The following is a 27,263-nucleotide window of genomic DNA, read 5'->3' as shown; positions in this document are numbered from 1 at the left end:
GCTGTTCCCTGGAACAAACCACGGTCTGCTCGTGGCAGAACTTCAACTAAGAGGAATGAATGAGTGACTGAATGAGGTCGATAAAAACACAAATTGATGATATAACTAACCCCAAGCAACAAAACATTAAGTTGCCCTAGACTAGAAAGACAACTTCCAAAACAAAATTTGAAAACCTTCATTGCACCCTAGACTCAGTGAATAATGTGATACTCCCACATACTAACTAAAGCCGGCTCCTCACCCACCCACCCATTTCACACACGAATAGGGAGAAAAAGTCTTCTAGTACCATCTTATCAACATGAAGTCCTAACCCTCTAAGCAAATTAGCAAGGATACTAAGGATAGGTTAACCCTAGGCAATTCATGGAACATGACCTGGCTCCAGCAAAGCTAGTTTTAAATAAACAGTAACTTAAAATGAATCACAATTTCTAAACAAAAATATTTTTAGGTTTTCCATTTGTGTGTATTATGTGTGAATCTGTCAATCTATGATACCACATAAATCCAGATTACCTACTGTGCAAAAATCCATTACTGTGCCTACGTTATACAGTACAAGCAAAGAAACAATAACCACTGTTATTCATTATAAGCAGAAAATATCAGAACTGTACCCTAGTCCCCTTCCCCCAAAGGGTTATAAATGGAATTTTAATGTACTTTTAGTTGATCCAACCATGATACTCCAGTATGTAATCTATATCTTGATATACCTTTATACCGTACAGATATGAAATAGCCAGAATTAGGTAAGAAAGGGGAAACACGGGGCGCCTGGGTGGCTCAGTGGGTTAAGCCCCTGCCTTCGGCTCAGGTCATGATCTCAGAGTCCTGGGATTGAGCCCCACACTGGGCTCTCTGCTCAGCAGAGAATGCCTCTGCCTGCCTCTCTGCCTACTTGTGATCTCTCTGTCAAATAAATAAATAAAACCTTTTAAAAAAAGAGAGAGAGAAAAGAAAGGGGAAACACATTTAAAGAAAAAGTACAGAGGATCAAATTTAATAAGGTTTCATAAGAATTACCATGTTATATTCAAATTCCACCAAAACAGAAGCTTCTAACAAAGCAGAAATTCATTGTCTTCCAAAAATCTGGTCATACTGGTATGAAAAATAGGGCAGAGAGGAATTCAAACTGGGTTGGATCTGTAGGAGCCAGCATCTTCTAGAAGTTGATTATAATGTAAGATAAAAGAGGCTAAAAGCTAACCAAATATAAATAGTAAAATGGAAGGACACCTCAAAAATTAACCTTAGTGAGAATGTCAAAAAAACTCGGCATGATCTCGTCTTTGAAGGTCACCATCACATCTATCACAGGGCCCTACATAAACAGCCCCTTGCGGAAGTCATGGTAGGCAAATTACTACACACTAGTATTACATTTCCTAAACATCTAGAAAAAAAGTGATGCATTAATAGCTGAGGTGATTCAAACAGTTCACAGCATAACCAAAGAGCCTTTAATTATATTTACCACATTAACTGGTCCATTTACTTTGGAACTCATCTCACGCACTACAGTGAAACCAGCTAGATACCAGTGAGCAAACACACATGTGAAATCCCTGATGTAAGTTCTATTCTAATGTACTGCAAAGGCAAATAAAATTTGGATTAAACCCCAAGAGTAAAATGTTATAAAACAATATTACAAGATCTACACTTACTAAACTGTATAAAATGTTTCTAAACCTGCACTGGATTTTTAAAATTGACATATAACTTACAGACAGTGAAATACAGGTACTTTAGGTATACCATTCAATTAGTTTTTATAAAAATATATGTATACTCCTTTATAACTCAAACCCAAAGCATCTCTACAAATGTAGAAAGTTCTCTCGAGCATTTTCCCACACAATCCCTACCCCTATTGATAGAGGGAACTGCTATTCTGATTTCTGTATCACTGGGACTAGGAAATATACATATATATATATTTAAATTTTTAAGAAACTGTCAAACTGTTCACATGGTTGTACCATTTTCATTCCCACCAGCGAAATATGTCACTTCCTTGCCAGAGCAGGCATCCTTGCCAGCAATCAGTGTAATGGGTCTTTTCCATTTAGGCATCCTAGTGTCCAATTGGTGGTGTTTTCTAGAGCTTAATTTGCATCCTCCTGATAACTAATGACACTGGGCATGTCTTCACCGGCTCACCCACCATTTGTGCATCTTCTTTTATAAAGTGTCCTGTTCAAATCTTCATCTTTTTTAAAAAACTGAGTTGTCTTATTATTGAGTTGTAGTAGGTTGGTTTTTTTGTTTTTGTTCTTGTTTTTTTTTTAGTTTCAAATGTATTCTGAATTCCTTTCTAAGATGCATGCTGTGAATAGTTTCTCACAGCCTAAGCACCCCTAGGAACATTCTCAACAGTGTCTTTGGTTAACTCCATTTTTTTCCTTTTATGGTTGTACTTTCTATCTCCTCTGTCACTACTCTTTGTCTACATCAAGATTGTAAAGATACCTTCCTGTTTTCTTCTTGAAAATTCATAATTTTTACCTTATGTTTAGGGCAACAATCCATCTCAAATTAATTCTTGGGTATGGCATAAGGTAGGGCTGTGTGTTGTCTTTTGTTTTTGCCAAATGAATACCCAGTTGTTCCTATCTGCTGAAAATACTTTCTTTCTCCCTTTGAAAATAGCATGATACTATATATGTAGACTCATTTAAAATTTGTATTTAAGAACTAAAAGGTGTATTTTAGCCCATGAGACCACTGGCATTTTTAACTCCCTCTGTACGGTATCACTGAAAGTACCATTTCCTCTTATTAGCATACTTTATATTTACATAAAATAAATAGTAATATTGACCTAATGGTTACATACTATGAGATTTTGCCATGTGAACTATGTAATTAAACTTCATAAATATATATTTGTTTAATATTGTGCATATACACCAAACTGTTGACACCTGTAATGGCTAATGTTTATGCTTGCAAAACATAAAATTTCAGCAATAATCGCTGGTTGACGGATTACATCAGATGAATGTATATATCGGAAATCATATTCATACAAAACGAAACACCCCCTTAAATCTCCAACCTCACTGACCAATATGGTTGCTGCCTTGTCTGAAAAATTAACATGCTTTAGGATTTTTCTGTAAGGGACACACCAACAGGGAAAATCTGATGCTTTAGAACATATACTCTGGGGGAGGAAGAGTTGAAGGCGGAGGGAGAAAAGCATACTCTCACTATTAATGGTATAAATTGAGACTTCTCAGACCGATCTTCATATCTTTTTAGGAAGACAGCACAAAGGAAATCTCCTGTATGCCAGAACTTGACCTAAAAAAATTTTTTAGAAGAAAACTGAGTATCTATGCCTCTGGCCTGTGCTTAAACCAATATTGTACGGTCTTGTCTTCTGTACCTATACCTTCCTCAAGCTGTACACAAGAACAGTGGCACTCATGACAAACAGCAGGTCACGATTTAAGAATTCGTGGGTTTGTGGTCCTGGGGCTTAGCAGAAAAGCATTTCAATAAAAACTAACATACCAGCAAGTCTGGGAAGAAGGGAGCATTGATTATGGATCGTCCTAGATCCCCACATAAAAACAGATCAACAAGAGAATCAAATCAAATTCCCACTGACAGTACAACAAAATAAGGAAACAAAGTATCTTTATAAACCACCATAAGCTGTAAGAACTGAGGTTATCAGCATCTGCAGGAGAGGAAAACAGAAGGAATGAATGGGGTATCTGGCATACCTAGGATCAGGAGGCTCTCAAAACAGCTAACAGGCAATGAGGCAGATCAAGGTGATAACAGCAGCTGGAGACTGCAAGGGTTCTGACCATGTGGACAGCAAGTCAGTACGAGGAGGAAGCCAGAGGAGGCTAAGAAGTCTAACCACTTGTGAACTCATAAAAAGTTACCAGAGTGCCCTGCCAGGACAAGGAGCCGCGACAGAGGAGAAGCTACAGGGAATGGAACAATTACAAATTTAACAGGGAAGAAGCTGTTCTATGAAGTTAGAAGATATAAACTCCATTGAACCACATCTCCTTCTGAAAGTTCATGAAAAATTAAAATTGCATAAAAATAAGCAAAAGAAAAGTACCTGAGAATAAACGTCATACAATGTTATGAACAGGGAAAAAAAGGAGGAGGCACTGGGTAACATCCCTACAGTCAGTGAAAGCACAGGAAAAAATGCACACACTGGTGCACGGCCCTCAGACAAACTGTACCATGCTGTTACAACACAAGTTAAAAGATACCATTAAATAAAAGATACGAGACATTAGGGAACAACATCAATCAGACTCCGGAGAACTCAGAAGCAACGGGCCAGACAAATTATTTAATAAATAAAGACTAATCCAAGAGGAATACAAGAGTGAATAAACACAGTTAACAATGCCTACGAGGGGAAAAAGAAAATGAAAAGAAGAAAACTTTTAAAACGTTAAAAAAAGAAAAAAACATAAAAAGGATTCAGGAGAAAGTGACAAATACTAGAGACAGGCAAGGAACAACTAGCATACAGATACAGGATCTCCTGAAGAAGAAAATCAAATTTAAATGTAAGAACAAATACTAAAAAGTATAATCCAAGAAAATTTTCCTGAAATAAAAAAACTTGAAACTCCATACTTTAAAAGCACACAGTATACACTTAAGCATACTAGTCCAGAAAACCAAAATTACGACCCACCATGTGTGTGTGTGTGTGTGTGTGTGTGTGTGTGTGTGTGTGTGTGTGTGTGTGTATGGGCAGACTGATCGATCTTGGGGCACCTGGGTGGCTCAGTGGGTTGGGCATCCATCTGACTCATGGTTTCAGCTTGGGTTGTGATCTCATGGGTCATGGGACAGAGCCCCATATTGGGCTCCATGTTCAGCGAAGAGTCTGCTTGAGACTCTCTCTCCCTCTCCCCTCTCACCCTCTCCCTCTTTCTCTAATGAATAAATAAATCTGCAAAAAAAAAAAAAACAGTATGACTTATAAGGTATAATAGGTATTTACCAGCTCTGTCCACTGACATTTTACAAATTTTCACATAGTTTTCACATAATATACAAATCGAGGGGGAAAAAAGATTGAGAATCAATGACCAATCTGGTAACAAAGAGACCTAAATGGCCCAGACTGTGCTCCTGAACTATCATTTCTCATTAAAAGAAACTAAGGATTCTAGAAGAAATGCTGATTCCAGGAAACATTACAATGCGTATGAGAAGGATGAAATATCTAAACATACAGACACCAAGGGCACTATTAGACCACTAGGGTCATATCAAAAACACTTAGAAGCCAACTGAACTAGTCAACCATGGAGCAATATGGGCTTCAATAAGTTTTAAGAACTGCAATTATTTGAAACCCATCCAAAAAAAAAAGGTTTAACGGTAACTAATGCATTATTTGAAAACTGGGTAAATAAAGAAAAACATCAAGTCTATATATCCTGCCTTTCTAATACAAGCTGCACAATAATAAACAGATGACAGGAAGCACTGCCATATAAAATTATTCTAGCTAATAAATGAAAACAAAATGATACAATTAGAATTTCATAATTTTGCAGCTCCCAAGGAACTACCAGGTATAGGCATAATACCAAAAATGAACAAATACCAGATGTAACATGTAACTGGTGAAAGTGTATTACACTATCCATAAACCTGCCCAAATGGCTCAGACCCAAGTCCGACCAAACCTCGAGATGCAGCTACTACTGTGCAAGAAATACAGAGGCCAGAGGCACATCTCTGTATTGACTGCACTGTACAATCGATAATAGGCAGACTGTGGGAGAATTTCCAGATCAAATGGCTTGGATTTATCAATAAATAAAGTGTTAAGAAAATAAAGGGATGATGAAGGGGAAATCTATAGATTATAACAGATTTAAAAGACGTATCACAGCCAAAACGAAACTTTAGCGCCCAGAGAGAGCCACACTTGGAGGTAAAACTATAAAAGAACGTAAATAATGACTTCAAAAGTCAGAGCCATGGTTAACACTGTATGGAAGGAGAGGACCATCACTGCGGGGGAACTTGACAGATGGCTGGCAAAGTTCTCTATTTCTTGACCTGAGAGGAATTTCCACATTAAAATAATTCCTTAAGCTACATACATGCTTTGCAGAGTTGTTTATACTTGTGCTTTGCAGTAAGGACTTTTTCTTTCTTTCTTTTTTTAAAGAAAACATTAATAATACACCTCACCAACACTCTGTGTAAGAAAAGGTATCAGGTGGAGCACCTGGGTGGCTCAGTGGGTTAAAGCCTCTGCCTTCGGCTCTGGTCATGATCTCAGGGTCCTCGGATCCAGCCCTGCACGGGGCTCTCTGCTCAGCAGGGAGCCTGCTTCCCCCTCTTTCTCTGCCTGCCTCTCTGCTTACTTGTGATCTCTGTCTGTCAAATAAATAAATAAAATCTTAAAAGAAAAGAAAAGAAAAGAAAAGGTATCAGGCAAAGCTCTGGTAACCAGAGGAGGAGACTCAGGGGAAGAAGAGTGCACCTAAAGGACCAGTCTCCTCTGAGTAAGTGAACTTCAGGCCTCAGACAGATTTCAGCTGGAGACCAGATGCTACATGCAGCAGCTAGAAGATATATTTTACCAATGTTCACAAATTTAAACATTTCATAATTATGTGGCTGCTAGTTAAAAGACAAAATGGCAACCAAACCAAAAGAACTAAATTAGAAAATGTATGTAAGAAAATAAAGACAAGATATGAGAAAGCAGCTGGAATGGTCACAGGAGTCTACAAAAGGAATGAATAGCTAATTTGCCCATAACAGATAATCTCTTCATAGCCTATTTGAGCAGACTGGAATCCTTAGAGTAAGGATTTAGGCCAGGAAACTAAAATTTAAGAACAATTTTGAAATATAAACAAGTAAAACAAAACTTATGAGAGAATTAGCACTGAATTACTTTCTCATAACAACTACCACAGCTTCTGATGGAACAAACCCTGTCCCAAGCTCTGGATCTCAAAACCCTTTATTACCGGATTCCTCATCTTCTCTCACACCTAACAGCCAATGATCAGAGAATCCTTGATGTTCTGACTCCACCATCTTTCTCATTTGTCCTCTACAGCCCATTTTATAGGAAAAAAAGCACAGGATTTAAAGTTACAGAGACCTAAATTCAAAATCTGGCTGTCAATAACATGATGTTAGGAAAATCACTGAACTTCTCTGAGTCTCCATACAAAATTTGCAAAATCAATAATTTCTACCTACCCTTACAAACAAAAACAAAAACAAAACAAAACAACAAAAACCTATGAGTCCTCAGTGCATATAATACATATCTCAAATTATTCCACTGAATTCTAAGTGTTTCCTACCTGCAATACAAACTGATCGGTGACAAGGACATTTGTTTTCGCTGCACAGTACGTGAATCCTGCTTAATAACTTAAGCAAGGTCCTCCCTTCCTCTCACTAAGAGTATGGACGATCAGGCCCTAACTTTGGTTCATCCGAGCTATTTTAGCAGCTTCCCAGTGAGTTCCTTCTATCTCTAATCTAATTTTCTTAAAGCAGAGTTCTGATCATACACTCAACTGCTAACAAACCATCCATGGTTCCCCACCATCTAACAAATGAAATCCAGTTTCTCAGCCTGGCTTCTAGAGTCAGACATACCTTTCCAGTTCTATCATCAATCACTGCCATTACCAAAACAAACTAGACTCCAATATTCAACAAAAATATTCTACCTCCTTCCTTTGTCCAAAAAGGCTTCAGCTAAAGCCCTGGTAACTTTTCAGTCAAATCCTTCCAACCCTTAGAAGCTGAGCTCAAAACCACCTCTTTGAGGCCGAGCTCAAAAACCACCACCATCACCCCTGCCCAAGTTCTATCCTTGGGGAAAGGAAAACAAGTAAATAAACCACCAAGGGATTTCAGATGATCATCAGTGCCATTAAAAAAATAATAATAAAAGACATTAAGAGTGGGCAATTATCTTACAAAAATGACCAAGGATGAAAGAGGATGAGGCCATGGATAGGGCAGTCAGAAAAGCCTGCCAGAGGAGGTGACATCTGACTGAAGATCTGAAGGACAAGGAGCCAGCCACTTGGAGAGAGGCAGCAAATCCACCACCTCCAGAAACAAACAGCCTACGATGCCCACGAAACTGTACTAGGGACCACAGAAAATACCAGAAATGTCTTGTTCCCTTAAGAAATTTAAAACCCATTTAGGGGGGTTAATTAACTCATGAAATAAATGTCTTGAAACTCTACAGCATTAAGCAGAAAGCCAGAGAAGCCCTGAAAACTGAGGGGGAAATGTGGCCACTTTGCAGCCTACAAGTCGCACTGACTCAAAGGCCAAGGCAGTCTACCTGGTATTACGATTCTGATACTGCCGGAGAAAAGAACACAAATGACAGCTTTAAGATTTCTAAAGTAAAACCTGAAATTTTCTAATCTTAATTAGTTCACACTTAGAAAAGCAATCTGAAGGCAGTGCTTCCAGGCAGCAGGGTAAGTACATGGTCAGTCTGCTGCTCTGGAACACCTAGTCCTCCGACTGCATTTCCTCCACTTCTACTTGACTTCCTACTCCTGCAGCCTCCTCAGTGATACCGAGTCACAGCTGCGGCTTCTCTGCCACTGACCACATGCCTGGGCTCACCCAGAATCCTCTAGCAGTTTCTTTCTCCAGAAACAGTTGAAGTACTGCTGAGTAGAAAGAGTTGCCAACCAATTACTCTCCAAACTATCCTCACTCAACTGCATCGTTGTCAGGGTCTGGAGCAACTGAAAGTTATTCAACTATTTCAGATGTTCAGAACTGAGCACGAGCTTCCCAAATGTTTGCTCACTATAAAGAGGAAAAGCCAGCAGACCTCTTCCAACTGAGACTCTGAAGAAAAGGCTGCGAGAGAGTCCTGTGGTGTTGTCATCGAATGCACTATACCTTGTACCAACTTCCACAGGGCAGCAAGAAAGTAAAGATCAAGCCACCTGGGCTAGCAGATAAGGCAAGTTTTTCTCTGTGAATAACTGGGTGGCATGAGAAGGTTTTTCTGGGATAAAACGAGAAGGAAAGGTACATTTTTTCTTCAAATGGAATGGTCAAGAAAAAAATGGTCTAAAAGCAAGAACAGTCCTGCCTGACCGGCAGTCACTGACCACATGTGACCACGGTAGGTTTTGCTCAGTGACCAGGAATGGCAAATGACCATCAGCATTACCTTCACTGACTAAGAGAAAAAATAAAATGCCAGTTAATGCCTTTAGCTGAAAAGCCAAGCACAATCATTGATTTTCACTGCAAAACTGCCTACATAAGCTAATTAATGGACACTGCCCACAACCTTCTCACATTCCAAATCCCATCACTATGACTAAAAATCACCCATATGAGGCACCTGGGTGGCTCAGTGGGTTAAGCCTCTGCCTTCGGCTCAGATCATGATCTCAGAGTCCTGGGGTCGAGCCCCACATCGGGCTCTCTGCTCAGCAGGCAGCCTGCTTCCTCCTCTCTCTCTGCCTGCCTCTCTGCCTACTTGTGATCTCTGTCTGTCAAATAAATAAATAAAATCTTTAAAAAAAAAAATTTTTTTAAAAATCACCCATAGGATGAGAACTACAGAGAACAAACATCACTCTGAACCAACAAGCAGTTGGTGGTAAAAGTTTCTCCATCTAGACCTGCTCCTTCTCCCCGTTATCTGTAAAAGCCAACTCCAAACCACCCAGTTCATTAGGATGCCTCCTCTTTACCTTACCAATGGACAGGTTCGATCACTTTGCACCTCCTCTCTAATGTACAGACACTACAGCAAATACAATGCCTTTAGCTACCTTAAAGACATCTACTTGTGCCCTATGCCTCCCACAAATACTTACACATGATGAAGGTAAGAACTTGGACTTTCTCTTAAAGATGCAGCCATCATTCGTAATCCCTTCCTCTAAAGATGCCTAGTACCAAATGCTACATAATAAGAACATTAATAATATACACTGGCCTAACACACCAGAAGGAAACAAACACTTTTATATTAGGGGGAAAAAAACATCAATGCTGCAATGTGAAGGATTCCATTCATGGTGAAGACATTTTACCAGACTTCCTAATACTGATGAAACAATGAAATTAAGATCTGAAAACACAAATAAAATTCAACTAAATCATAAGCCATTCACCCTTGTTAAACTAGTCTCTTAAAAACTTCCCTACAACTTGTACCCTACATGTGTTTACACACAACATACCAAAGAGGATCATGCCAATCCCAAACTAACAAAAAGATACCTTTTAAAAGTCATCTTTTCAAAAGCTCTACTTTCATACCTTTTTATAGGTAAGCTCTACACCAAACACGAAACTTGAACTCATGACCCCGAGATCAAGAGTGGCATATTCTACTGACTGAGCCAGCCAAGCACCCCTCCACTTCCATAGCTTATCTTTGGAGAACCACACTTAATCATATTTGCTTGAAGATAATCTATCTTGGTTTAAGATGAGGAACTGTAACTAAATTCATAAATATATTTTCAAGTTATAGAAATACAAATAAATTTACAATCTGTTAAAAATGTTCCTTTCCGGGGCGCCTGGGTGGCTCAGCGGGTTAAGCCTCCACCTTCGGCTCAGGTCATGATCTCAGGGTTCTGGGATCGAGCCCAGCATCGGGCTCTCTACTCAGCAGGGAGCTTGCTTCCCCCTCTCTCTCTGCCTGCCTCTCTGCCTACTTGTGATCTCTATCTGTCAAATAAATAAATAAAATCTTAAAAAAAAAAAATATTCCTTTCCAGGAGCGTTTGGATGGCTCAGTTATTAACCATCTGCCTTCACTTCGGGTCATGATGCCAGAGTCCTGGGATGGAGCCCCACATCAGGCTCCCTGCTCAGGAGGAGGCCTGCTTCTCCCTCTCCTACTCCCCTGCTTGTGTTCCTTCTCTCACTGTCTCTGTCTGTCTGTCTGTCTCTCTCTCTCTCGCCCTGTCAAATAAATAAATAATCTTTTTTAAAAATGTTCCTCTCTATGAAAAGTAACTATATAATCTCTTATATTTTACTCTGCTCTTGACATTCTCAGTATGTTTTTCCACCTAACATACGCACAGTTCTCCTAGCCCCCAGAAACAGCTGCTGCCCCTGGAGTCATTATCACTAAAGAACTGGGCAGCCTTTGTGAATCCGATTCTGTGCTGAATGGCTCTGAGGTTTCAGACCTGTCCAACTGGGGCAGAGATCGCTGGCTGCCTACCCTATTGCTGTTCTCCCATTTTCCTTAGTAACAGAACCCCTCCACTACTGGAACACAGACAAAACAACTGCAGCACCCTAGAAAATCCATGTGAACTGAAGCTGCTAGATGGGGCTACTAGAGACGCGCTGGAATGGGCGGTCTTGGCTTCTGCCTGTATGCCCTCCTCCTTCAGCTGTCTAGCTGTGGCGAAGAACCACTTGCCCCCATCCACTCCAGAGCAGTGTTTTATACAACATAAATAAGATGCTGTAGCAATGTCAAACAGCTATAAAAAATCTCTAAATGGTTACTTTCCGTTTCTATACTTACCTCATCGTAGAATAGCAACAAATAGTTCATTCCCTGGGCCATCTGTGGCCACAAGGAAAGCCTGAGAATGGAAACCATGCAGTAAGGACAATGCAGCCGCAGGCAGGAAACAAGATGCCTGAGAAGCATGGTCCCTCTATCAACCCTGGATGGCGTACCCTTGAAGACACCTTGTTTTACATGAGAACACATACTTTTTACCACTATGATTTAGGCTTTTATTATATACAGCCAATCCTAATAATAACTAATGCTCCTACATTTGGAGGCCACTGTAAAATTTTCAAAGCACTCTATTACCTCTCTTTATTCTCATGAGAATAATCCTATAAGTAAGCAGGACAAGTATTACCTTGATATGACAGATAGATGGAAACTAATACCCTTAGAAGATTAAATAGCTCACTTAAAGTAACACAGCTGGGAAGTTTTGATAGCAAGAATTGAAAAAAGAAGCCAGCTGGCTACTTCTTCCATAAGAGCAATCGAACTCTCAGTGAAGTGAAATTAGTTAATCCTTATCATAGTAAAATAAAACATAAATGATCACGAGTACTACACAATGAGTTACATAATATATGTATGCCAATGGATATAAAGATATACCAGCTCAAAATAATAAGAGGAAAGAAAAAAGCAATTCTCCACTAACTCTTTTGTTTGGTCCACTAGTGAAGACAGAATTGGGATTTAATGATTGCAGTGAGAATGTACTACATTTTACAGTAGTTTAACAAAGCATTTGTGGAAAGGACACAAAGAGGCAGAAGGTCCAGACAATTTTATAATAATTTAGCCAGAAATGCACCAACTAAACTAAGAGCAAATACAAATGATACATGCATTATCACATTAGTTTAGGATACTACATAAACACTCAAATCCTACTCTCAAGTAAAATCTGAAACATTAACACTCTATCTGGATACAAACAGGATCTGTCAATAAGTAACAATGCTTCTTAAAAATTGTTTGGATAATATGGTCTTGGTAATAATAATAATGTCCTTTAATATAAAGGCTTCTAAGAACCACTGTCACTCTGATGAGTTCTGTACTGTTCTTTAAATGGTGAAGAAAGGCTGGCATGTGTCCAGCCCCACTCAGTTCCCACGATGCATCTGTGAGCAAAAGTCTATTATTAAAAAGCTGGTGATCAGCCATGTCATCTGTGACTATGGACTCATTTTTATTTGGGCAAGTTTTCTCTGCTTATGTGGGTATCAAATGTTTTATTTCATCAGCAACAAACACTGAAGTATTTGCCCATATCAATACTTATCTGTTAAATACTAAATTAAATAGAAAAGTCATACTTTTCATTAAAAAGATTTTTCAAAGGCTATTCTGCTGTCCTGAATATTTTGTTGCAACATTAAAAAGAAAAAAAAAAAAAAAAAAAAAAAAAGGACCCACATGGAAAATTAGGACCCAAACTTTAATGTTTTTATTTATTATGTACAATATTCTTTACAGGTATAAGCTGACTGCCAAAGAAAAAATAACCTAAAAAAAAAGCCATACATTTAATTCTTCCTATATGCAATATGCTTATTACCACCCACTGGCTGCAAAAAAACACCTGTCAAGAAGTAATAATGTTACTAATCACCTACCTGAGCAGCAGCAAAAACTAAGATGGCACTTCTCAGGAAATTGTCAAGAACGAGCCTAACTTTCCTAAATACCTTTGTGAACATATATGCAGTTATAGTTCATGAGACGTAAGATTAACCTGGAAAAAAGCTGACACACAAAGACAGAAACATCTCCAATAGTATGCCAAAAACAAAGCAGTCTGTGACTCAAAAATCTAGTGAAACACACTGATATTTTATCTCCCTTACAGGGAAAACTCAATTTGAATGATAAAACAAATTTCTCTAATGAATTAACCTCAAAGGTCTATGTATGATCTGGTGTGACCTATCTTTAGAAACAATGCTAATACAGAGTGTATGACAATGCCCCCCAAGATGACCTAAGAGAAATTCCAAGTTCAACACTCCTAAAGGTCAAAAGCATTATTAAACATGACAGATGCCCAGGGCATGCTCCAGTTAAAAGGGAACTTTCACTGGGTCTCACCTCTCACTGCTTCCTTTGGGAGCTAAAATAGCAGGAATTTAACCATTTCATTTGTACCAATGCTAATTTTTAAACAGACATTTGAATTTTCAAAGAAATTCATGTTGCTTCTCCCTAAACTAGATCTCTAAAATGATAACCCAAGCAATAAACCAACAGGAAGAAAAAATACATAGGACTAGAAAATTTGGTAGGAGTAAGAACCAATGTGTTCAGATCCCATGACTAAGAAGATGCAGATACAAAGGAATTGAGCCTGCAGGGTCCCTGCCCCACGTGTGCAGAGAGAGAAGCAGGATGTCCGAGTCGGATTCGAGGCAGAGTGAGAGGCTAACGTGCACTTATGCATAACCTAATTTGACCTGAACAATAATCAAGTCTGTAAAGCGAGGGAGTTGCACTATAATTTTGTAAATAAACATGTCACTGGATTTTTTTTTTAATTGATTAATCCTTTTGACAGTTTTCTAGTCCATCTTCTAAAAGAACCCATTCCTCTGCTCAACAAACTGCCTGATACTCAGCGGTCGATGTTAGGTAATTCTATTTTCTCTGGCAATCAGAGGAAGGCATCATTTCATCCAAGGAGCAAGTTAACACCAGTGGTTGTCTAGGTCTCAGTCCTCCGCCGTTCTCCCCAAAATACAAAAGGGAAATACATCTCTTTCTTTCAGAAGAATTCCAAATGCATTCAAAGCAGCATCATGAAAGAAGGTGAACACAGAGATTGTGTTCTCCACATTACTGTGACATTACACAAGTGTGCATTTTACAGACTCCTTCACCAGAATTATGAAATGTACAACCCATCAGCCTGCTGGAGTGCCACCTCTCTCTCGCTCCTGGACAGACCACTACCCACATCCTTTACTTACCCTTTCAACCAAAAAGACTTGGAAAGGAAGGGCAAGCTACAAATCAGGCCAGGGGAACAGGAAACAAAGAGCACACAAGAGATCATCATTAACCATCTATAGGAACACAGGTGGGGCTCACAGGGCATTTCCTGGCTCCCCGGCACATACAGAAGCAATGGAGCTGGCCAAGGGAGCTGGCTGCAATGTTTAGGAACAGGATCTCTCTCCCCAGAGATTCTCTGACACTGGAACCCAACCTGGGGTTCACTTCTCCCAGGTGAGCTCTCCCACACCAGAGTCTCTCCATGGCAGCTGTGCACCCATCATGGCTGGATTCCACGCACATCAGCCGCATCTCATACCGTTACTGAAGCTAGCCACAGTAGTTCACAGAGATCTCCCTCTCTTTCCGCCCTTACTCCATTTACTCTCCCCTCCCGCTCTCTCTCCCCTCCACACTAGATAAAAAGGATTTTTCAATCTGATCAGCTTTCCAGGGAAGCAGAAATGTGATTTTACACTATTCTTTAGCCTCACCTCATGGTTCCACTACAGGGACCAATGTTTCTTAACACGGCTTTATCTAGCTAAGCATGCTCCTCCTGAGGCTGAGGCTGAACCAAAAAGATCTTTTAGAGGGGTGCCTGCATGACTCAGTCGGCTAAACGCCTGACTCTTGATTTTGGCTCCAGTCATGATCTCTGGGTCATAAGATCGAGCCCCATGTCGGGCTCTGCACTGGACATGAAGTCTGCTTAAGATTCTCTCTTTCCTTCTCCCTCTGCCCCTCCCCCCTCTAAAAAAATAATGAAATAAAAAATAAAATCTTTTAGAATCAGTACTGTCTCTACCACAGATTATATAAAAATACCACCAATCTTGAAACACTGAGAAGCAGAGTCTTATCTCTCCTCAGACAGACTGCAGAAGGGCAGAAGGCTTCAAACTTCATCCAGAAGATTCCAGCTGTGCCGGTCCAATGGACAAGTCAAATTATGCTTCCACATGGCAATGCCTCCTGTATAACTCTTCCCAGGCCAATGGAGAATGGCAAAGCACTGACCGACCGCAAAGGCTCTTCCTCCTCTACGTTCCTTAGCCTTTTTATTATACTGGGATCACAGTGCTAGTTTTTTTTCCTCTCTCCCTAAAGCTCATGAGATGAGGTTACTTTGCTTTTCACCTTGGCTGAAATCACATCAGCCAACAAATTAAATTAAAACCACTAAGGGACACACACACACACACACACACCCACACACTATTAATAAAAATGAAGTCAACTTCTTAAAAAATTTTCCTCCTACGGGAAGACTATAAAACTCAGCATGCATTAACCAACATGTCAGGCTGACGTAAAGTGCCAAATGCAGCTGATGTTTGCTAAGGGCATCACTAAAATAATCTGTTAACCACCCACCCCCAGCTACAAAAAAGAAAACAAACAAACAAGAAAACAAGGTTTAAAAAGAAAGAAAGAAAGCCTAACACTCTGTTTAGTAACTCCAAAAGATACAAAGCCACTTAGGCAAAAGTAAATCACACATCTATTCAAGAGCACTGCTAAATGGAAGGAATTATCCAAAGGCTCCACCGGCCGACTGAATAATTTTAATACAAAATGCCTAGCAAATCTTCCTATGCTGCCGACAAATCACCAGCTGAGGCGAATCCAAGATAATGAAACACTGTAAGAAGGGCTCTTTTTAATAATTTAGCCCATCAAGGAGTGAGTATCGATTCTTGTTTGCAGCTGAGGAGAGCGCGTTATCTTCAGCCTTACAGCTCAGTGACAACATCAGCGATTTAGTCACAGCGCCTTTCCTGCCCCGCAACCCTTTAACTGTCACCTGGAATTCGTTGCCGTTCTTCATCCGTTTCTAGAGAAGCCCTGGCCTCATGGGTGCGTCTTCCTACTTAACCAACAGTAACCATAGCAGCATTTCAAGTCCTACAGATTAAACATATCTGTCAGTTATCATTTGCCAGCTGCCTTTCTTTTAAGTAAGTGTAACAATGCATCAGATATCTTGGTGCATTCCCATCTTGTTTGTTAACAAATCTGCTCAATTTCTTAGGAGCAGATTGACATTCAATCACTGTGGGGAGTGTGCCAATCTCTGGACATCTGTGGACATTTTCAATATATCCAAGCAGGCACTACTAACAAAGCAAAACTGTATAGGTATCGAGCACCAATTCCCCATTCTAACAGGGAAGGTTACAAAGTCCCCGAACTTCCAAAAAAAGTTTTTTAACCAAATAGTAAATTTAGTACTAATATTAAGAGTATTTCTGAATCTTTATACACTAGAAATACATTTTTTAAAAAATGTTTAGACTGAAATCAAGCCAATGGTCTCTGATTCAAGTACAAATCAAACCGCCTTCATCCCTGACAGAATGTTCTGCACGCCAGTTACACTACACTAAAACTCCACTAATGTCATTCAATTTCCTTTCTGTTGTTGTAGACAATTAGCTCCACCCTCCCACCAAATGTGTGGGATTAAGAAGCTGGGGTCAGCCACTTCTGCTGCTAATTTGCCTTTGGATGCAATTCCTAAACATCCCTCCGCAATCCTTTGGCTCAGGGCACCTTACTAATTAATCCCAAGGGTCTCTGGTCACCACACACACCTACTGCAGGACACCAAAGGCATTGTATAACTGCCTTTTAGTTCCTTCTGCTTTTCCATCCAAACTATAAATTGTTACAAGACCCTGGGGCAGTGCAGCAGCGTTCTCCATTTGATTCCGGCATCACAGGCATCACAGAATCGCCACTTGTCAAGAGGCTGCAACCAAGGGCAGCCACCTCATAACCAACAATACATCCCCCACTTTTCTGTTTTAAGAGTACAGTGAGCTCCCCTCTAAGAGAGATTCAAAGGGCAAAGAAAACCAGCACTAGAGACCAAAACAGCAAATAAATGAAATAAAAAACATAATAAACCAGCTTCATATTACGTTAGCTGAAAAAGGGATATGTGCATGTGTACAAGGTATATGCTGTTATGAGTTCCACAAGCCCCTGAGAATTCCAACAGGCATGGAAACAAATATTTAAAATAAAAAATTTTTTCCTGAGCCATATACTTATATCTAATCACTGAAACCGTCATCAGAAATCTCCTCTGGGTCCCACACCTCTCCCTTGTCAGTGCGAGGTAGAAAACAGGGTGGAAAAACACCTGTCACTTCCCTCCGAAAAACCCAATACACATGTACGCTAGGTTTCCTGGCTGGTACTGGCTGATCTCCCCTCTTGACTGTATTAAATGGTATACTCTGCACTGATGGTCTCATTTGTCACATTTAACGTTTTCCTTTAAAAAACAATCCTTTTTCACCTTATTCTTTCATAATATATATATATTTTTTCCTGTCTTCTAAATGAAGAAAACCACCAATTCAATAAGGAGCAACTTCTCAGAGTCAGGAACTGTTCTATGCACTGCGGACAAGCAGCTAAAGAAGCACAGTTGGTTCATTTACTCTGGCCAGAAGGACAGACTGCAGTGGACCCTTGAACGACACAGGCTTACAGTGGTAGGCCCTCTTACATGTAGATCTGTCACATTAGAGTAATACAAAGGTATTCTTTCTTCCTCGTTTTTCTTAATAATATCTTCTTTGTTTCTACCTTACTTTACTTTAAGAATACAGTTCTTAGGGCCGCCTGAGTGGCTCAGGGGGTTAAGGCCTCTGCCTTCAGCTCAGGTCATGATCCCAGGGTCCTAGCCCCGCGTCAGGCTCTCTGCTCGGCCCGGAGCCTGCTTCCTCCTCTCTCCCTGCCTGCCTCTCTGACTACTTGGAATCTCTGTCAAATAAATAAATAAAATCTTAAAAAAAAATACAGTTCATAATTCGTTTAACATACAAAAGATATAATAAGCAACTATTCATGTCATCAGTTAGGCTGTTAAAAGTTTTGGGGGAGCCAAAAGTTATACAGGGATTTTCTACTGTGGGGGGCGGAGAGGCGGGAGGAGGAGGTTAGTGCCCCTAAACCCCACACTCCTTAAGAATTAACTGTATATGGGGGCGCCTGTGTGGCTCAGTGGGTTAAACCGTCGGCCTTCGACTCAGGTCATGATCCCAGGGTCCTAGAATTGAGCCCCACATGGGGGGGGGGGGGTGTCTCTGCTCAGCAGGGGGCCTGCTTCCCCCCCCCCCCCCGGTGATCTCTGTCTGACAAATGAATAAATAAAATCTTAAAAAAAAAAAAAAAAAGGATTAACTGTATATATACATGAAGTAGCCAGGGTACAACGTCAGGGGCACTGGCTGGCTGTCTCTCTTGGAGAGCAGCAAGAGATGGCGAAGCGGGAGAAGGAGAGGGCTCATTTTTCTTTTCATTTCAATGTATATCCTAACTTTTTTTAATGTATTCATTTTCTTGGCTGTCTATTTTATAATTTTAATTAACAGAGTTTAGAAATACATGATTTAGTTCTGATTAAGTTTATATACAATCAAATAACTAAGTAGTATTACCATGGGTATCACAAAGTAAGTAAATCAGATAAACTGAACCTGCCACATATTAAGGCCACATAAGGGCAAAGTCACATCATGGCAAGCTACACTTAACACTTAAGGAGGCTTCTCAATTATTACAACAAAAATGAAAGCAAAGGAAGAGCTGAGTCATCCTGAGGAACCTGCTATTGTATCTAAACATGCTATATACACCATACCCCAGCCCCTACTAATCTGGGCACATAGGCAATCAGTAGCAAGTGGCTCTTCCATTTCAGCAAAACACAAATCACCCATTCTATTAAACTAATGTTGGTAGTTAGAATTTCATTTTTTTTCTTTCGTTTTGTTTGAATTAATTTATAAACTGTCTCTTAAAGCTGTAGTAGAGATATAAACATGCAGATTATACCTAATTTGTATGCTGGAGAAGGCAAGACATTAAGTGATAAGGGAGAAGCACAAAAACAATTTTTCAAATGCGTAAGATGCTCAGGTTTGAGAAACATAAGAAGTTCTGGGACTGATCTATCTCCTGCAAAGGACATGATCAAATCTGCATTTACAACAGTCACTGAGGCAGAAGGTAGACTCGCATTTCCTAAAGCTGGCTGCCCATCAGCATCTCCTGGGGAGTGCTTGGAAAAGCTATGGATTCCTGGGCCTTGCTCCAGAGCTACTAATATAATATTCTGGTTTTATAGTGAGGAAACTGAAGGGCAGAGAGATTAAGTAACTTGATCACTAGTAAATGCTGCCAACACGAACCAAATCAAGACCACAGTTTCAACAGTAAAAATGTGTATTTTTTTAACTACATCCATGATTTATTACTTCCAGGCAGCTTTTCTCGCCACTAGAGTGTAAAGGCGGGGGGGGGGGGGGGGGGGGACCCACCATCACAGGTTTTTCCCTCTTTCTACTTTAAAAAAAAAAAAACCACTGAAAATGTATATAGCCTCTGTTGCTAAAAATGAAATACCCTAAAGCCTCAAACAGGCTTTTCCATCACCTCACCCCTCTCTCTCCATTTCTTCCTTTCACTGTACACAAAAATACCACACTTGAATTAATGGTAGCTGAATTCTGATCTATTTTTCAAAGGCAGAGCAATTTAGCCTGAGTTCAAAACAAACAAAAAATCAGTGCCATTCTACAATCACCACAGTGACTCAGCAAAAATGATCACGGAGGGCTAGTATTAGTGGGTCAAATTTTGATGAAGCATAGGATACTTATATGGCCTCAAAGTTTCTCTCTACAAATTACTTACTAATTACGAAGGAAAAGTTAGTTACTAATCCAAATAATCAAAGTTAACATCACTAATAATGTGACAAAATGATATCATATTCTCTCTAACATGGAGACCTCAGGACACAAAACCACTGACAGACATAGTCTGGCCTACGATGCATAACCTAAATCTAATACGCAAGAAACAGCAAACAACAAAAAAACCTGGACTGTACTCTTTAAAAACATGTCAATCCCATGAAAAAACGAAAAGGCTTAAGACACTGTTCCAGATTAAAGGAGAGTTAAGAGACACAGTAACTAGGTATCAGCATGATGCTGGTCTGGTTACTTGGCCCAAAAACAAAGTGCCATGGAAGGCACTACTGGGACACATGGCAAACAGTGGATGTCTACAGATTAGATTCGTATTGTTACACTGTGACATTTCCTGCTTTAGGTAACTCTGTGGTGGCTATATAAACAAACATCTTCTTACAAAACACACACTTAACTATTTAGAAGTAACGAGTCAAGACATCTACACTTTACTCTCAGATTCAGAACAAAAACAGAGAGCCCCAAAATAGACCCAGATAAATACAATCAACTGACCTCTGACAGAGGAGCAAAGGCGATACTATGGAGTAAAGATAGTTTTTCAATGACTGGTGTTTGGACACCTACATGCAAAAACAAGAAAGAAATCCAGACACAGTCTTTACATCCTTCACAAAAATTGACCTGAAATGGATCACAGACCTGAAATGTAAAAATGCAATACTATAAAACCTCTAGAAGATAATGTAAGAAAAAAACTAGATGACCCTGAGTTTGGCAAGACTTTCTAAATTCAACACAAATCACATAATCCACGACAGAAAGAATTGATAAACTAGATTTCATTAAAATTGAAAACTGTTCTGCAAAAGACACTGCCAAGAAAAGACCTACAAAAGACACATCTGACAATGGACTGCTGCCCAAAATATGCAAAGAACCTTTAACACTCAACAGTAAGAAAATAACCTGATTAATGACAGAACCAGAAACCTTAAAAGACACCTCACCAAAGAAGATATACAGATAGAATTGGGGTGTGGGGAGGAAAACTTCACATCAATGCTATAGAGAAATGCAAGTCAAAACCGCAATTAGATACCACTACAGACCTATCAGAATGGCCACAACCCAGAACACTACCACCACCAAATGTTGGCAAGGATGTGGAGCAAAAGGAACTCTCGACCACTGTTGGGAACGCAACATGATACTGCTACTCTGGCAAACAGTCTGATTGCTCCTTCAAAAACTAAACATACTCTTATCATACAATCCAGTACTCACGCTCCTTGATATATAGCCAAAAGAATTAAAAACTTATATCCACACAAAAACCTGCACATGGATGTTAGAGCAGCTTTATTCATAATTGCTAAAACTCAGAAGAATGAAGGTCTCTTTCAGTAGGCTAATGGGTAAACTGTTGTATATTCAAATAATGAAATACTATTCAGCATGAAAAAGAAATAAATTTTGAGCCATGAAAACACATGGAGATGTAGAAGATATGGGAAATCACTCCACTTTCTGCTCAATTTTGTGGGGAACCTAAAACCATTCTAAAGACTAAAGCCTACTGGGCACCTGGGTGGCTCAGTGGGTTATGCGTCTGCCTTCGGCTCAGGTCATGACCTCAGGGTCCTGGAATTGAGCCCCGCTTCGGGTTCCCTGCTTCTCCCTCTCCACCGCTTGTACTCTCTTGCTCTCTCTCCCACTAAAATACATAAAACCTTAAAAAAAGAAGGGAAAAAAAAAAGACTAAAGCCCATTTAAAAAAAAAAAAAAAGAACGAACGAACAAGTACCTGATATTCAGTCTAATGACATAACATGAAATCAAAGACAAAACCAGAAAATGCTCACTTCTAGGCAGGAGTCAAAATAACTTAGTATAATAATTTCTACAAACCCTGAAAGAGACTGATTAACCTTAGTTTACTACTAAAACTTCTCTCCAGTCCCTAAGAAAAATCCAGTACTCTACTGAAGGCCTTGATATTTACCAGAGCTGCTGTCACCAAAGTACTATCTGATATTCTAAAATGAGGGATAACGCTAACACTAAAAAAAAGTTAAGCTAAACAAAACTGCAAGTTCTACTTCCATGTGCTGATATTTCTTTGGCAATTTATATCAGTCAAATTAATTCTGGAAAACTTATAAAACCTGAGAACTCCACGTATTTGCTTAGATATTTTTCTAACAATATAAAACAGCTCCAGGAAGGCAAGGCTAAAAGATCAACAGTATCTGTAGGTAATAAAGGGTGATGTAGTAGCATCACTGAAAGAAAAGTAGCTCAGTGAAACCTACAAGGAATCCCTATCCCTCATATAGACCTATGATTACAAAAAGACTGCTTAAATAGTACGCAGTTTTATAAAACAATAAGGTTATTCAAATCTATGTTCTCTAAATGTGGCTTGATGCCCCTTTTGTTTTAAAAAAAAAAAGAGCAGATGAACATGAAAGCCCTTAAGAACAAATTAGCTGAAGTTAGCCTTTATGGGAGAACAGGATATGAAAACAACCAATCCAAATGAAGGAATTTCTCTGGAAGCAGGTCATAATGCTCTCTATTACTAATACTGGTTGGCTGCGTATTTTAAGATTTTTTTTTTTTAAACCTGTTACATTAAAATTCAACAGCTATTAATCACCTTTCATTTAGGGTAGTTGGATTAATCCCAGCATTTGTATTAGCAATTTTTCTAAAAACTCCATTGTTTTAACACCTTTCACTACAATCAAATATAAAAGACAGTGGTTATTTTTTGGTATTCTTTTCTTTTAAAGATTTTATTTATTTATTTGAGAGAGAGAGCACAAGCTGGGGGACAGAGAGAGAGAGGGAGAAAACAGGCTCCCCGCTGAGCAAGGAACCCAAGGTGGGACTCAATCCCAGGACCCTGGGATCACGACCTGAGCCAAATGCAGACGATCAATGGACTGAGCCATGCAGGTGCCCTTTTTTGGCATTCTTAATGTCAAGTGGGAGAGCCAAGGAAATACTGAAAAAGCAGGATATCCTCAGAAACCCCTCCATATCGGACACAAGCAACCAGATTAGAGTTCTCTACACCAGAACTACAAAAGAAACATAATCAGCATTTTAAAATGGCATTTTTAACTTTATTTTTTTTTATAGACTTTATTTATTTATTTGACAGACAGAGATCACAAGTAGGCAGAGAGGCAGGCAGAGAGAGGAGGAAGCAGGCTCCCTGCAGAGCAGAGAGGCTGATGTGGGGCTCGATCCCAGGATCCTGGGACCATGACCTGAGCCGAAGGCAGAGGCCCCAACCCACTGAGCCACCCAGGTGCCCCTAAAATGGCATTTTATAATAAATGTTTCCTTTTAATTATTAGATGGTACTGAAGCCCCAAGTATGAAAAATACCAGTGTTAGAAATGATTCTTAAAAATGATAAGTGCCTTCCACAGTAAGAGGTACTGCCTTCCACAGTAAGAAATACTATCTTAACACTGGTATGAGTTACAGTCACAAAAGTTTAAAGTAGATATTAAGCAAAGCATTCTTAGCTTTTAAAGAAGTAAATGATGTATGGCATAGGCCCGCTACAAGACATCCTTTCAGAGTTGAGGTAGGTAGCAAGGAGCAGTGGAAAGAGCACTCACTGACCAGAGACACAGGAGACCAAGATTCTGGCCTAAGCAGGGATCTGGGGAAAGCCACAGGGCCCTCGCTCCCTGCTCTGTGTTAGTGGAGCAGGCTTGGGCACTTCCGTGGAGCGGATTTACTCCAAGGGAAATGCAAAGCCCAATTTCTTACATGTATGAAGTTTTACCTGAAACACACACACACAGATGAACAAACACAACAGACTACAGGAATTATTTTTCAAATGTATGTAGATGTCATTAAGATAAATAAAAAGGAAACCCAAAGAGCAGCTGTTGGTTAATCATGCATTTTTAAACAAAAGGACACTAAAAAGATAATCACCACAAAAGCTAACGCAAAAACAAAATGAACTGATACTAAGGGTTCTCCCACCATGCTTTTCCCACCAGTGTCCAGGCAGGGCGAGGGCCACCCTGGGACCCTCTCAGTGGCAGAAGCCGTCTGCTCTACCAAGCAAGTGCGCAGCATGCCAGCTCAGGAGGTCTTCAAGTAAAGTGAAGACAAAGGTGGCCTCGCTGCAGGGACCATCCAGGAAGTACAGAAGTCAGCTGTGAGAGCAGCAGAGACCACACAAGGGCCAAGGTGAGGTCCCGAGTTAAACCTCAGTCCTGACATTCACTCAAGGCAAGATCTTATATAATTATAAACCTCAAATTTTCTCATCTGCAAAATGAAATAAATATCACAAATTAAACTATGTGAAAAGAGTAGCACAGTGCCTAGACATAAAGTAAATGCTCAATGTTAGTTTACTTCCTTAACAAACAGCTAGCTGATTTGAGGTTTTAAATGACACACTGCAGACTTTATAGAGCCACAGTTTCTAATCTTAATTTAGAATTTTTTTTCAACATTTATAGGAATCTACTGATTAGCACCCATGGTTGAAACAAATACTTTCTCCAGAAAAATTCACATACATATAAAACCCTGCAAGAATTTTAAGAAGTTCACAGACCCTGATAAACTCAGAGTCCTTTGGCCCTATGGACCTTAGAACAAGAATGTCTAGAATACTAATAAATTATTTAAAACATGAGCTGGTACAATGAAAAACTATAAGACAACAGATTACACTTAATGAATGCTTATTATATGCTTAATACCATGCTAAGCAATTCAATGAATTATTTCATTACACTTTGCAACAACCCTTGGGGTAGACAGTAGTGCTGTGCCCATTTTATAAGTGAGAAAACTAAGTGTTAAAAACATAATTAATATGTCCCCTGTTATAAAGGAACTCTAAAGAATGCACCAAAAACAAAACCAGTAGTTCCAAAAAAAAAAAAAGACAGACATAAAAGTTTGTTCCACTATTACAGTCCTGTTTTATTTATTTGTATTAGTCATTTAACAGCGATCTTAAACACGCAAAAAACATACAACTACACAATAAAAATACTAAACAAACTGGGGTGCCTGGGTGGCTCAGTGAGTTAAGCCTCTGCCTTTGGCTCAGGTCATGATCTTAGGGTCCTGGGATGGAGCCCCACACTGGGCTCTCTGTTCAACAGGGAGCCTGCTTCCTCCTCTCTCTCTGCCTGCCTCTCTACCTACTTGTGATCTCTGTCTGTCAAATAAATAAATAAAAATCTTTTTAAAAAATACTAAACAAATTAGTCAAATCCTTCATCTCCTAGTGAGGAAGCAGTCAGATGCTGCCAACAAGAATTCCTGCCTGCAGAGCTGCATCCATGACAAAGAAAATAAGTAAGCATCTTTAAGTCTCCTTTAAATAGCTGTACTTTTCTACTTTGGATAGAATCTGTCCTTGCCACTGAAACCATCCAATACTGGGGGGCGGGGGGGGGTGTGCCTGGAGGGGATCATCTTTGCCCAGTCTAGGGAGGCTCTGGGAAATGTTTTCTCTGCCTTTCCACCTCCCTCACTACCCCTGAATTGCCAGCAAACACAGCACTTTTTGCTTTAAAAAACAAACAAACAAACAAACAAACAAAAAAGCTAATAGATTCTCCGTAAGTAAAAAGGTTGCCTTTTTTAAAATATGAACAGGTAAGTTAAAATTTATAAGATTAAATCTGAGTTGAGATCATCATCAGTGTAGAAACACAGATCACATATACCTGAATATACATAGAAAGTTAAATTATGACGCAGTTAGCACTACCCTATAAAAACTAAATTAACAAAAATAGTCTATTAGGGAAGACATCTGGTGTATCATGGCAAGAACTGTTAATGATATTGTCTGCAACCCTGTAATCAATTTTTTTCTGCCAGCAGCTCTCTCACTGCACTGTATTAGATCTGTGTGCCTGCAGAATTTATGAGAGCTCCACACATGGGGGGTAGCTTTGCCAACTGGATCTGATTCAGATCCAGCTCAAATGACTTTGGCAGCAAGAAGCGTTGTTAAAGAACAATCAATACAGTTTGGTTTATGCAGCCTCATCTTGACTCAAAGATTTATTATCTTATTATAGAATCTTCTTAAACCTACATATGATGGTACCTAAATATGCCACCAATCGTGAATTTACTTACCCCACTGAACACAATACTTTTTACTGCTATAAATAAATACATAAACAAACAAATACTGGTCATCACTAATGCTAATACAAAAAGTTTACTAAAAATCATTGTTATTATGAGCAGAATTTTAAGTCCATTCAACAAATCCTGATTAGTGAATACTGTGGTAAATGACAGTCTAACAATGACACCCACACTAAATGGAGAATAAAGTGAGAAAATACCAGCCTGAAAGATAAAATCATTTCTTAGAAACATACTGAAGACAACTGGTAAAGGCTAAAGTTTTTTAAGTAGGTGGTCAAGTTGGGACTCTGCTAATTTGTCCTTTATGATGTCAGTGCATCTCTCCGAAGATTAAAAATAGACTTTTATCCACTACATTGGGTCTTATCTTCCATTGTGAATGGTTATTATATCAAGAATTCCAAGGATTCCTCAGTGTGAACATTTTTTCTGGTCTAATTCTTGATAAATTACACCAGAAACTATTTGAACATGAAATTATTGTTGTGATGATTATCCTAGCTTTGTTTACGATTACTAATATCCAACATCTCCATTGCCCTGGTTCTCTTCACTTTACACATGGGTGATAGCCCTCACCACCTAACTGGAGCTCCCACAGTCTGCCCCGGCTCCACTGTACTACCCAATCCATCTTCGTAAGCAGGCATTTGCAAATCAGCTTGCCTGGAATAAAAAAGCCTACAAAGGCTTCTCTTCTGCCTATCACATAAAATCCCTGTTCTCACCTTTACAATGCTCTATGATCTGGCCCCACATTACATCCCACCTCTGTTCCCACAACTCACTAACCTGTGCTCTTCACA

General features: G+C 39.5%; 1 protein-coding gene and 1 long non-coding RNA gene across 5 annotated transcripts in view; one reads left to right on the top strand and one right to left on the bottom strand.

Moving 5' to 3' along the window:
* The window catches only part of RERE (arginine-glutamic acid dipeptide repeats), a 425,011-nt gene that overhangs the window by 188,495 nt on the left and 209,253 nt on the right, over window positions 1–27,263 (bottom strand). The window lies entirely within an intron of this gene.
* LOC116600585 lies at window positions 458–17,303 on the top strand. The gene is made up of 3 exons (XR_004289718.1): window positions 458–468; window positions 3,474–3,478; window positions 17,244–17,303. It is a non-coding gene; the product is annotated as an uncharacterized LOC116600585 (long non-coding RNA).

This window comes from Mustela erminea, chromosome 10, assembly GCF_009829155.1.
Source record: "Mustela erminea isolate mMusErm1 chromosome 10, mMusErm1.Pri, whole genome shotgun sequence".
NCBI classification, from domain to species: Eukaryota; Metazoa; Chordata; class Mammalia; order Carnivora; family Mustelidae; genus Mustela; species Mustela erminea.
This window is presented reverse-complemented; position numbering and strand designations above follow the sequence as displayed.